This window comes from Anas acuta, chromosome 13 (genome assembly GCF_963932015.1).
Source record: "Anas acuta chromosome 13, bAnaAcu1.1, whole genome shotgun sequence".
Lineage (NCBI taxonomy): Eukaryota > Metazoa > Chordata > Aves > Anseriformes > Anatidae > Anas > Anas acuta.
Window position 1 is genome coordinate 14767513 of NC_088991.1, and position 13102 is coordinate 14780614.

The following is a 13102-nucleotide window of genomic DNA, read 5'->3' on the forward strand; positions in this document are numbered from 1 at the left end:
ACTTCATAGGAAAAACACCTTGTTTAAGGGGAGAAAAGTACATGAGCGGGTGAATATAAATTGGCATCCAATCAGATGTCCTTGAGGTCCTATCACCAACCCCACAAATAAAATAAAAGCAATAGCTTTTGAAATGTAAATATTCAGTGTTTGCTGCCTATCAAATCTTCTTGGGATTATTATACTGAATTTGGAGGAGAGTCAGTAGAACTAATAGCAAAGCTTATCCAAACCAAGCAAACATGATTTTAATAAGGCACGAAAATACCAATAGGTATTCAACTAATATCCACCCTCTTTGCACTGACAGTGTGGAGCATATACATGGGTCTCCAGTTCTCTCTTGTTTCATCTCTACCAGTCTTCCTGACTGTGCCAGATACACCAATTTGGCAGAGGGCTGGACTCAGACACCTTATTTTTCTTCTACTAATGTGCACACACAAGGAAAAAAATCACTTTTGAGTAACCAAGATCTTAAGAAAAGTTTCTTGCTCCACTCCACAATGATAATACCTCTACTGTGTACTGACCACTGTGCCCTAAGGAGGTATTTCCTTTTTCTCCAGGCTTATTTGACTGTACCTTGAACTGTTAATATGTTTGCATGTCAAGGTGTTTGCTAATTGGGATACCAGGAAATGCTAAGGACAAAAGGTTTATAGTATCATCTGGAAAGAGGTTAGCTTGAGGAGTAATGGACCTTCCCAGAGCTGCTACTATTGGAAAAGGGCTACAGTGGCTGCTGAGTGTCCATCTCTATTTCAATTGTAAACGCCTTTCATTTATTACTTGACCATAAAAATAAACCCTTGGTAGGACTTGGCAGGCAAGGTTATAGGCTTGGAATGGGGTTGATGCATTCTGGATGTTTGACTGAATAATTCCTGTGACTATAACTCACAAAAAAAGCTTTCGTTTTCTAAGCAGAAATACAATTATTTACTCTGAATATCCCAATTAACTCAACAAATACAGACTGATCATAAGATCATCTTTCTCATAAGAATATCTACTGAACTAGCATTGTCTGTGCACATAACTCTTTAAGCAGAATGCTCAACCTCTAACTAGCCATCACAAAGTATTGTTCACGCACGATTTTTCAGAGATGATACAATTAACCTCACGAGCACAACTGCCTCCTACTAAAATGTATAGACAAATGTGAGCAATGACTGACATCTCCATATGAGCAGAAAGGGAGTCAAGGGAGGGTTTAATGGATCAATAAGAAGAAATAAGTCTTGAATTGAAATTAAACACATGCTATGAAGTTAAAACACAGAGCTAGCTTTGTGATGATTTCTACCTGAAAAGGGAAAAGAAAAAAAAAAAAAGTCAGCTGTCTTAGACCTAGGTAGAGCCTGAGCCAAAAGTTTTGCATTTGGAGAGAGTGAGACTTGGAGAAAAGCCCTGAGTTCTGGCACATTGTTGTTTCTATTGTCTGTTGGTTGGAGGATTTCCATACACCCCCAACCCCCCCACCACAAATTCCAGGTTCCAGTATATAACTGCACAGAGCTTCATAACCAGGCTTAAAGGTTTCAGTGTTGTCTATCCATTTATTCTGTCTATATGGAGGATTTATTTCTTATCTTTTGTATACCAGATATATTCCTTATCATTATGGTAAGAAACCAAATGTTTGTAGCATCAGGTTGGTAGTGATGCAAAAATATTATTAGAAGTCTTTTTCCAAAGAAATAAGATTTTATCAGGCTTCCAGGACATTAAAGATTACAGAGAAATTATTTTTTTTTCTCTATAGCTTTGAGAACACACTTTTCAGGAATGTGGAAGGAAAATACATTTATGCATTTCTTAAGTAGTCAGTACAAACTCATAAACTCTCTACTCATATGAGCAATTCGGGCTATTTACATATCCCCTGTATTTACTGCTGTCCTACAGAAACAGAAACTCTTGTAACTTTAATTTGAAATGTTTTGATTTGGGTTTGAGAACTACATAAACTGTAAAACCTCACAAGACTAACAGATTTTTAAATACGCCAAAGTAGTCAAAGGACCAAACTCTTCTTGTGTGTGTAGCCTTGCTGCAGCTGACACAGTGATGTGAGTATAGGGAAGGTACAACCTAAGGCACAGTGACCGAGACACAGAAAACATTCAATTTTAGGTTACTCAACATTTGTTTTGAGAAAGAGCAGAGATGTTCAAATTTGTTTTTTTTTTAGCAAACAGTCTCCAGACAGCTCAGTCTAATGACGACTTAATTTTACCAACATTGTTTGACTCAGAAAAAAATACAGATTGGATAATTGCTATATCAAAAAGTAAAGGCCATAACTATCACAATTACCCACATTAACTCCAATTGTTTCACAAGAGAAGCAACTGCTGTTTAGGAGACTATCAGAGCCAGAGGGAAACAAAACTGCTCAACAAAGGAAAGCTTCAAATTAATTGAGAGGGGAAAAAAAATGCTTGTCGTCTTTGACTGTCATTCCCGTGATAATAAAGTGAAGGTCTGCAAGTGCAGAGGGTGTGCCATTGAGTAGTAAATGAAGCTTCATCCTATGATTCATAGCCAAGCCAGGGTGACTGTACCCATCTCCTTGGTTAACAGCACAAAATTAGGTTGATTTCCTTAGTACAAGTAGACTTAAGCCACATGCAGACCAAGCCTATCCCCTTTCTCAGCTGAAAACTTCAAAATCTTCAGGGACTCATCATGGAGAAATCACTGTATGGCCTCTAAAATTAACATTTCCTAGGCTTTGTGATAGAGATGGTGCCCTTAGTGCTACCAAATCAATGCTGTTCAGGAAGATACATTATCAGTGCAATGGCTATTGGCTGATGAGCAAGGAATACCTTCTCCTTGACATTGCTGCTGGACATAATTTTATGAAGAAAAATATTATTTTTAATTTAGTTGTAAGAGCTAACAGGTATTTATAATATATGCTTGCCTTTCTGGCATTGTTCCTATAAGCATAGCTAAAGGAAATACAAACTATTAGTGCAACAATTAGAGAATACAGGTGTTTTGGTATCTCACTGATTAGAAATGCAAATTTGAGAAACAATTAACTAATGTGGTAGAAATCAACAATTTGTGTAAAGCTCTTTCATGCCTTTACTATCACAGCTGCAACAGATTCCCCAAGAAAAAGCCTAAGGATGTCTGTGTCCAGTTCTACTGCCCATGAAGCAAGCTCCCAGCGTTTCTGCCTAGAATACACATTAAATCTCTGTTTCACACAGAGGCAGCTAAAGCATAAATTAAAGTCAAGATTTTCCAAAATAGGTGAGTGAAGTTGGCTATGCTTTCATGACATCCAAAAGTGGTAACATGCGTGCAATCATCCTTGCTTTTCTGTGATACCAGGAACACAGTGCCTTCCACAGAAAGGTGTGAGAAGAAAGGATGCTATGCTGTTAGACCTTATCACACTGCTCCTGGTGCCATGATAACACTACAGAAAGAGCCGCCTGCAAACATTCCCCTGCACCTGGAGAAATAGAGATTTTTGTATGGTCTACCAGAAAATGTTAAGCCCTAAAAAGAAATATGCAAAAATCTGAAGCCTTTGAAGAGAGGTATTTTTTTTATGAACAACACAACACCTGGTTCTGCACTTGCCAAACCTATATCATAGGAAACCTTCACATTTCAGCTACTATACAAGTGTGAATGAAGACCTGGACATCCAGTTCCAGAGAAGGCTCCAAGCCAAGGGCTCAAATCTTGCACACAAAACCGAATAAACCCTCTGGACATCCAGGGGTGGAGTCTTCTGCTCTCCCTATTCCTGATGACTACTCCAGGCCTTGGGATCTGACTCCAAGCAAAGAGGGACTTATTTTAGTCATTGAGGTTCACTGGCCTCCTAAATGCTTTGTTCATGTTTTTAAATCTCACAAATTTCATATTGAAAATCAATTGCTGTCCTGTCTAAATCCTGCAAATCTTACTCAAATATTTTTTTTTTTTTCCCCTCTGGCAGGCATTCAATTAGTCTGCTTGCTTGAGTAAGGATTACTTATATGAGAAAAAGTTTGTGATATGAAGCTCATTAAACTCTTGGTTCATCAGGTGAAGGGAAAAGATCTGCATTTCAAAATGTGTCTATTCCTCTTATTAGATTTTCTTTGGCTTTTTGTTCTGTTTCAGATCATTCACTTATTTACTCTGAGCTTATTGTGCCTTCTGTCAGTGTCAATATGGCTCAGCTGGCAGCAGATGCTCCTCTAGATTTGAGCACACTGGTGTGAAATAACGAGAATGGAATGAGAATTGATGTGAACCTTTGCCTCAAATCTGAACTGAAGCCTTAATATTTATGAAACTCTGCTTCTAATTTGTTTACCAGCTCCAAGAGATATAATCATTTTAAAAATACGGTAGGTCTTGCAGATTAGTTGGAATCTGCTCACACTGGAAGCGTAAGAAATAGTCCACTCTTTCCAGTTTGCTAGGACCACTTTGATAAAACATTGAGTCCTGGAGTTGTCATTCAAGGAAACATCCTCCCAAACCCTTTGAGGTTTGTCCTTTCCCAGTCCACTCAATTGCAAGGTCCCACTAATACTCGGGTTCAAGAGGAATGCTTCTGTTTCATAGTAGCCTTTTATTTACATCTGAGAATGCTCTGGAGATAAGGATGGAAGGTCTAAATTGCATATGCATTCATGTGAAAGTCAATGTCATCAGAGCAAGGAAAGGAGAAGATGCCTTGTAAAGCAGAAGACAGCCTCTTGTGATGTGCTTCTGAATCTAGCTCTGTATGGTTTTTTAGATACCTCCCAAGGTTTTAAATAACAGAACTTTACTTCACCAATTATTATGCTTGTTTTGCCCAGCTCTCCAGTGGATTTAATTTTGGAACCATACTGCTCAATATTCACTGCTGTTTGGGCAAAATTACAAAAGTTAAAAACAATGATACACCTGTAGCATCCACACAAAATAAAATATGAAAGGTCTTATCTGTTCAATTATTTAAAGCATCCAATCTGCTGTAAAGGCTATTATATTGGCATTATATCCAAAGGTTCCCTATTCCATTCTAAATTTCACATTCCTTTGTTAATCCTAGATTGCATAATGAAAGCAGCTCAATACAGAAATTAAGTTTCTTGATTTGATTTTTATAGAACAGATTTTTCTTCTTCCCCAGACCCTTTCTAGCTTTTCCATCCAGGAACTCAGCAGGCCTCCCTCCAAGAAGTAGCTTATATTTTAAAAAGTTGGTTTCTGAAACAAACTTCAAGGACGTAACTTAAGTATGACAAATACTGTGTTGAATTTCACCCTGACTAGCTTCTGTATCACACACAATGCATATCCTGCTTTCTAGGATTTGTACAGGCTCCTTTCTTTTTGGTACCAAGAAGGCATACCATGAGGATGACATTCATGCTCTCTGCAACTGAAGCAATGGAGTTTCCCTTGGAAAACTCTTTCAGTTGTGCTGCAGCTCCCAAAAGCAATCATAAATCCCAGAATCTTGGGGATTATGACACAATTTTTTTCTTGCCCATTGAATCCCCATCAGGTTTGCTCATATGTGCTTCAAAAGATGCCTTTTGATTGACAACACTGCAGATGCAATTTGAACTTTCAGAGTCAAGCTGGATTCTCAGTTTTCGCACCTCATCACTTGCAATAAAAGTTCTGCCAGGAAAAGGATGCTTTCAGTGGGTTTGCAAGGATGTAAATCAGCAGAAAGCAGTAAACACTTCTCTCAAGGCTGCCAAGTAGGAGCAGAACTGAATTCACTTCCTCTTAGCACTGTCGCAACTGCAGGAGTACTTGAAGATAAAAAGACACAAAAATGTGTTTAATAAAGTCACTCTGAATACCCCCACACAACAGATATGCTTAGGATGCTAGCATGGTTTTGATGGAGAGTTGTTTTGGGATCTGAACTGCCCTTTACTTACTGATAGCCCAGGAGCTCCCGAATTTTGTTTGCGCTAGCACTGCTGCAACAGCTAACGCTCCCAGCCATGCCCTGGACTGTGCTTACATGGGAGCAGACACACACAGGAACAGACGCAGGAACAAGCACATTTCTGTCTTCTCATTCAGCTTTTCTGACAGCCCACCATACCCCAAGACCCATGCTCTCATCACAACCACATTTTTCCTGCATATCCTTAACTGGCGTTACCCAGTACTTCAGAAGATTTCTTATCAGAGCACCAGCAGCCTCTGCAAAATGAACCCATTTGAATGAAGAAAATCAAGAAAATGTCAACGGGACCCAGAGGCAGGACAAACCAGTAAGATTTCAACTTTCTCAGGCTGTACTCATAGCCAGACAACCCTCCAGCCAAACAGCCTCTCTCTGTTCTTGGCTAACTGCGGGTGCCTACGTAAAAGTATGAGAAAAAGGGAATTTCATTTCAGGATTTTCTCAGCACACTTCCCCAGCCTAAGCTGAGCCATGATTCAGGACATTGCTAAGTCAAACATGATATCATTGTATTTTGCAGTGCTTAACTTTCAGGAATTTGCCTGACTTTTTGAGCTCACTTAAACGATATCATCCTTGGCATCCCATTTGCCCTGAGTTCCCATCCTAGCACCTGCTGAGCAAAGGCACCTTCTGCAGATTTAATAAGCGTGATCCTTGATTAGTTTCTATGGAAGTTCTGAGTTTGTTTTCCAGTAGGTGATCTGAAAGGTTCTTCTTGTTGGTTTGGAGAGTCCTCGGAGTCTGCCTTTGATTGCTCCAGCATCCTTGTTCAGATGTTCATCTTCTGACAGGCTCTGGCAGCGAGCAGCAGGCTGCCAGCGAGGTGAGCCATTTCCTCGGCCAGTCAGGGAGCCAGTGCAATGAGGCAGAAGCTCTGCTGAGTCACCGTGACAAGAGCTGCTCATTAGCTCGATCTGCAGCACGAGAGGGAGGGAAGCCCTTCTGGGCAGGAGATGGGAAGGCAGACAGCCTTCTAGAGGGAAAGTCAAGCATAGGAGAGAGGCTGCTATTTCATAGTGGTGTTTTCTTTTAATTAAGCCATGTTCTAAGAAAGCAGGTAAATTCGGAAACATCTCATTTCTGAGTTTTTTTTTTTTTTTTTTTTATACGTATCAGGGGAAAAATGCAGCAATCCAGAACCCCACGTAAATATTAATATACATATTTTGCTGGCAAACTGCAAAAGAGCCAAACCCTGGCAGGGAGTAGGCACACGTCACCCTACAGGCACCTATGCCGCCGGCACAGACAGCCCAGTCACAAACTGCAGCATTCACAGCAAATTTAGAAGAGAAAAGCTGCATTTCTCTCGTTGGCTCTGCTGAATCATAGCATTAACCCGTCGTTTGGTGATCTGAATACGCACTCCAAACTGAACACGCTGAGAACCTGGCAGTGCTCTTTTTCTCACACTTTGCAACTCACGCCGTCTGCTCAAGTCCTTATCTACTTACAACGCTTGCTTGCCAAACATGCTTTGCAACGTGACAGCGAGGAGTTGTGAGTAGCCTCAAGTCCTGGTACTCGGTATTCCTCGTGTGCTGGAGTGGGGCCGAACCACACTGCTGGAAGCTAGCTGTGTGCAATCCAGGTGCCAAACTACCTAGCTCGGGTCCAGCTTCAAGTTTTGCCAATGTTTTTTTTTGTTTGTTTGATGCCAGTTTTGTGCCACTGTCACCTCAGCAAGCAGTGAAATGAACTGAAAAAATGGGCCTCAGGGGCCACGTTGCCATTGCAGCCCCATTTCTAAGATTGCTGAGTCCCAAACCTCTGCTTTGAGCGACATGCAAAGTCTGAGCTTTCAAAAGACTTTCAGTCTCTGGAGGACTTTGACATTGATTAACAAATGACTGACAAAGAGAGAGTAGATGCACTTTTAGTCTTTTATCTACTTCACCTGTATGTTATTTCTCTCACTGGACATTGAACCTGTTCTTGTAAAAATAACAATTTCTCTGCTGATTTTTAACAGCCACTCTGTTAGGAAACCATTGCACAGGCATCTAACAGCAGGCTGGTAAGGTCTGTGCAGCACACAGTCCTGAAGCATCATTTTCTCATGCTTGAGCTCCTCTTACGATGCCTCATCTTAGAAGGTGCTGAGCACCCTCAGCTCCCACCACCCGCAGCGAGGACTGGATGCACAGCAGCACCTCTGTGGATTTCAGACACCTTGGGGATGACTTGTAAAGAAAAGCAGCATAATAGCTTCAATAATTTCAGCTTGCTGAATCTCTTAATAATTCTCTCATGGGAAGGCAATGCCTCCACCCTTCACAGCTGGAAACGGCAGGCAGTCTGTCTCCTGAAATTTGGAATCATGCTGATTCCAGCAGAAGCAAGCACCTGAACAGAATAGCTACATGCAGTCCGGCTCACAACCAACCCCAAAACCTCACAGTCAGATTTTCTGGTAATGGGCTGAGCCTGTGAGCACAGCCTGGGCCAGGCAGCAGCCATCAGGGCAGCATTAGCAGGAGTGGTGATGCTGCACGGAGACCAACCAAGGCTTCTCCCCGGCCAGCATCCATCCCTGTGCTGTAACACTGCTGTAGGACTGAACCAAAGTGCAGATGGTTTGCATCTGCTGAGCTGCTGGCATAATTTAAAGCTGTGTCTGTAGCTGAAGGTGTCAGAAAATGTTTATCAGTATGGGCTGGTCCTGCAGTGCACAAGAGCCTCCAGAGAACATGCTCCTGTCTCAGCGCTGATCCCACACCTCTCCTGCCCACTTCCCACTTTGCCTTATGGCAGGGGGCAGCCAGGGCTGTCAGCACGATGCCTCACATCCTCGTTGTGAGGACGTTGCCTGTTTCTCCAGCACAAAGCAGTGTTGTGATGAAAAGAAAAACATTCTGCAGCTGCATCTAAGACCCTATCACTGAAGAGAATGAACTATATTAAGGTATAGTTGGTACTTAAGCATTCGTGGTAAAAAATGATTTACACTGACATGCAAATTTAACTAGATGAAGCTTTTGATTATTTCCCCTATCTCTTGGTTTGTGCTATTTCTCTGAGGTGGTGAAATGCTCTTTGCCAGTAATTCATTATAAATGCCCCAGCCATTCCCATTTGCTACAGAAGGTCTCTGATGCTCTGCTCAGTATTAAAATATGCACAAACTTCTCTTCTCTCCAATTCACCAAAACAATTCTTGAAGCACTCTGAGAATTTAATCATGTTTCACATTTTTTGGCTATAATCAACATGCACAATTCATACTGTATTTAATTTATGTGCAGGTAACAAACATATGACAATCTATTTATCATCAGAGGACAATGATAGCTGAATGCTGTCTTAGAGTAAATTATGTGTATAATGCCCTGCGCATAATTTTATCAAAGTGCTCCTCATAAACCCATGCTAACTCTCTACCGAGTGCATCAGACAAGAAACGGCAAAATTAAGTCATCTACAGAAGCTCTATTAACTCAAACGTATTGGGCATCGTAACAAAGCTAACAGAGGAAGCATAAACATCTCCATTGAGCACATTTCCTAATGCCCATCCTATAAAAAGCTGAACGTCGTGAATTTCCAACAGATGAGCTAAAAGACTGTGGGAGGAAGGGCAGACTGGATTCTGTCACACTTTCTCAAGGCAAAGGGCTGCTCATAGACATGGGCTCTGTCGACCTTAGCGAGCAGTTGCAGTGCAGTCCTGAAGGAGGAGATGGTAGAGCTGGTGCTTCGGACCCAACATGCAGATCCCAGGCACTGAAGGAGCTGCTTCAGGTGAGCAGTTGTGTTTCCTGGGGACTGGAGAGCTGGCAGCAGCAAAAGTGCACTGTGTCTGCCCACATCTGCCCCCAAGGGCTTTGCTCAGCCCAGGGATGGGATAGGGAAAGGCTTTGTCCCACTGCCCCCCTCCCTGGAGCACTGCTGGGGAACCAGGCATTTCAGGCAGCCCTTGTCCACACAAGGGGGAAAAGGAAAAGGCTGGGAAAGGGAAAGCCAAACCGGGGACTCCTCGAACCCACATTCTCCTCTACACCTGTCTGCCTGACCCAGCTGGGAGAAGCTGTAAGCTTATTCACGTATGACACTATTAAACCAGACACTTTGGCAAATCACAGGGTGAGGTGAAAAACACACACTCGTCACAAGCTGAGTGGCACAGGCCCTAAGACCAGTCAGAAAGATGCAATGAGCAGCACATCTATTTAATTTTACGTTTTGTGATGATATATACAGGCTAAATAAGAACACAATTACATAAGCTGAAATATTCTATAGGAGATATATGCACCTCACAGAAAATCATTAAATGATTTTAAAACTCTGACATGATAGTTTCTGGAAAATATGCAGATAGTTTTTCTTACGCTAATCTTTGAAAATTCCTGTGATATGGGTTATGTTTCAACCTATGTAGAATTCAAACAGCACACTCAATTCTTTTCACCTAGTGCATATACGCCTTCCCTTTAATGAACTTCTCTCAGCTGCTGCTCTGTATCACCGTGAGCCTTTTCTGTCAAATCACAATCGCTTTAATGAGAAAGCAATTACTCTAGGACTATGTCTGACAAACAGATCCTTAAAATATTTTTCACTCTTTTGTGCAAGACAATGAAAAAAAGACAAAGAAACAAACACACACACACACAAGAAATTCATAGGGTATGGAGCCAGAAAAAAATCAAGCTTAGCATATATCTTGGTCTTCTGAAAGATGTGGTTGTTCATAGAAAGAAAAATAAGATAAAATAAAAGCATTCCTAAAATACAAAAGGGCGTGATTCATTAAAGTGGTTATGTAAGACGACAGTGCCATAACACTGATTAAGTCACCTTACAGCAGCATAACACTGGTGTAAGGAGGGATAAATTAAACCCTGTGGTTTCATTTTCAGGTATACCCAAGTATCAAACAGCGGGAATAGTTACAGCTTCAATAGCTCCCAAGGTCCCAACAAGGAAAATCTTAAGGATGAGTTCAACCTGGGAGATGTAGTTCCCCTTGACTTTAGTAGGAAACATGCTAGAGGAAAAAAATAAAAAAATAAAAATAAAAAAAAAAAGGTGTGTTATTCTACGATATGAAGGCACATTTTCCAGCCAGTGTGGAGGGGAGACATGCAGTGCTTAGAGTGTCATGAGCACACAGCCAAGGTCACTTCCCTTCTCTGTACTCAAGGACTTTTAATGCATCTCTTAATATATGTATTTTAATATATATACATAAATATATATATTATTTTTTTCTTAGCTGAGTTGCTGTCCTGAGGAGCTTTTATCATTACATTAAAGATCTTATTTTTGCTCTAACTGACAGACGCCGTGAACTATCTATGAAGTCTGGCAGTCAACTACAGATATCTGTTCTCTGCAGATTTATTATACTTCAGTGATCCCCTCATGGAGCAAATTCACCTCACTCTTGAGTATAGTCACTGGATCAGAAGCAAGCCACACTGCAGACTGCCTTTGAGGACAGACACCTGAATCACTGTCCTGACAGACTGCTGGGGGAAAGGGGCGAGGCCAAAGCCAGAGCTCATCAAATCGGCAAACTGCATCCACAGATATTCTCTATCTGCCACCCACTGTAATATGCACTGTGGCCAGGATATATTTTCTACATATGCAAGATACCCAGAATCACCTCAGCCAATTCAGTTCAAAACTAAAAAATATACCACAAGGAACAAAGCACAAGAATTCGCTACAATCTGTCAAAGGAAAAGGAATTGTGATTTAGCAATATGGTTTAGTGCAAGATACACATGGCAATGGGACACTTGGTATATCAGTCCTAATGTCTACGCTTTCCTGGGTGAGTATGGGAAAGCACTTAGCTGAGCCTCCATTTATTCTCGGTAAGCCAGATGACTTATTTACCTATCTACCAGTGGGGTAATTGCCAGGGACTTAATGGCCTCTTTATCAGGCGCAGTGTTTTGGAAGTGTTTCAGCCTGAAAGGCACTATCGAGAGTGAGGCACAGACGGCGGCACAGGGCAAGGAGCAGGGACAACACGTTAGTGGGGTGTTTTTCAAGTCATTTGCCAAATGAATCTGTAACCTCCTGAAGTAAACCTTGCAGACACAAACACAGCTGAAGCTTTAGAGTTGCAATAAAACTGAAAGCATGTGATCATGACACGGACCACAGTACCGTCTCTCCCTATTACATTGTATCATCAATGCTAATTTGATTTCTCTCTGAAAACGGTGCAACTATCCATTACAGTTATCTACAATTGTAGTACCTTCCTATTTTTCCCTGTGTTCTTGCTTCAAGAGTTTGTCAGTGTTTTATGGGAGTTTTGCTGCTGATCAATCCCGTGTTGCCATCTGCCTTCTCCTGACAAATCCCATTCAGGAACACCTCCCTTTAGGGGCTTGGAAAGCCTCAGGATGTGTAGACGGATGTCATTTACTTGAGCTGATCTTTTCCCCAGGCTCCCTGTTGGCATCCCTTGAACAGGTGAGTGTTCAGCTGGTATAAATCAGCTGAGCTCTCTTGGGACTCATTTACATCAACTAAGAATCCAGCCCAAAATATAGAGCTAATTTCTCAGGTAACAGACTGTCAGACCGTATGCCTTGCTGAAAAGACCATTATCGGCAAAGGAAGGGCTAGAAACACTTAAAATGTGGTGCTGAAGCTGCAATTGTGGCAACTTGTTCACATAGCAGGTGAAGTAGGGGGCAGAGGCTCCTCACTAGCCCCTGTCCATTCCCAGGGACATCAACAGAGCTGTGAGCTAGGTTTTGCCTTTCAAGCCCAGAAAGTGCCTAGCAATTATTGTAAAATAAAAATAAAATAAAATAAAAATAAAATAATAAAAATAATAAAATAATAAAACAACAAAAGGCACTAGGTAATAAAACCAAGATTACTGAGAATTTGAGTGGAAACTTTATTTGGAAAAGTAGTTTCACATTAAATGAATGCCTGTCTTTGTGAAAGAGCATTTAAAAATATGAATCTTGGACACAGCAACACTACAGTTGTCTGTTGAGGGCCTTGCTAAGCCTATCAGGTTCAAGAAGAATATATGAATAAATAAATGAAAATATAGTTGCCTAATAAGGAAACATGAATGCCCATTATTAATAAGGGAAAAATAGATGGATGTCACCAGCTAATTTTGCAACAGCATTAACTATTAAGTTCACAGATAATAAAGGATTC

At 41.2% G+C, this 13102-nt stretch overlaps 1 protein-coding gene and 1 long non-coding RNA gene across 5 annotated transcripts in view; one reads left to right on the plus strand and one right to left on the minus strand.

Moving 5' to 3' along the window:
- FGF13 (fibroblast growth factor 13) overlaps window positions 1-13102 on the minus strand; it is a 233279-nt gene that overhangs the window by 36394 nt on the left and 183783 nt on the right. The window lies entirely within an intron of this gene.
- Window positions 3119-4307, plus strand: LOC137863738 (uncharacterized). The gene is made up of 2 exons (XR_011101094.1): window positions 3119-3276; window positions 3358-4307. It is a non-coding gene; the product is annotated as an uncharacterized lncRNA (long non-coding RNA).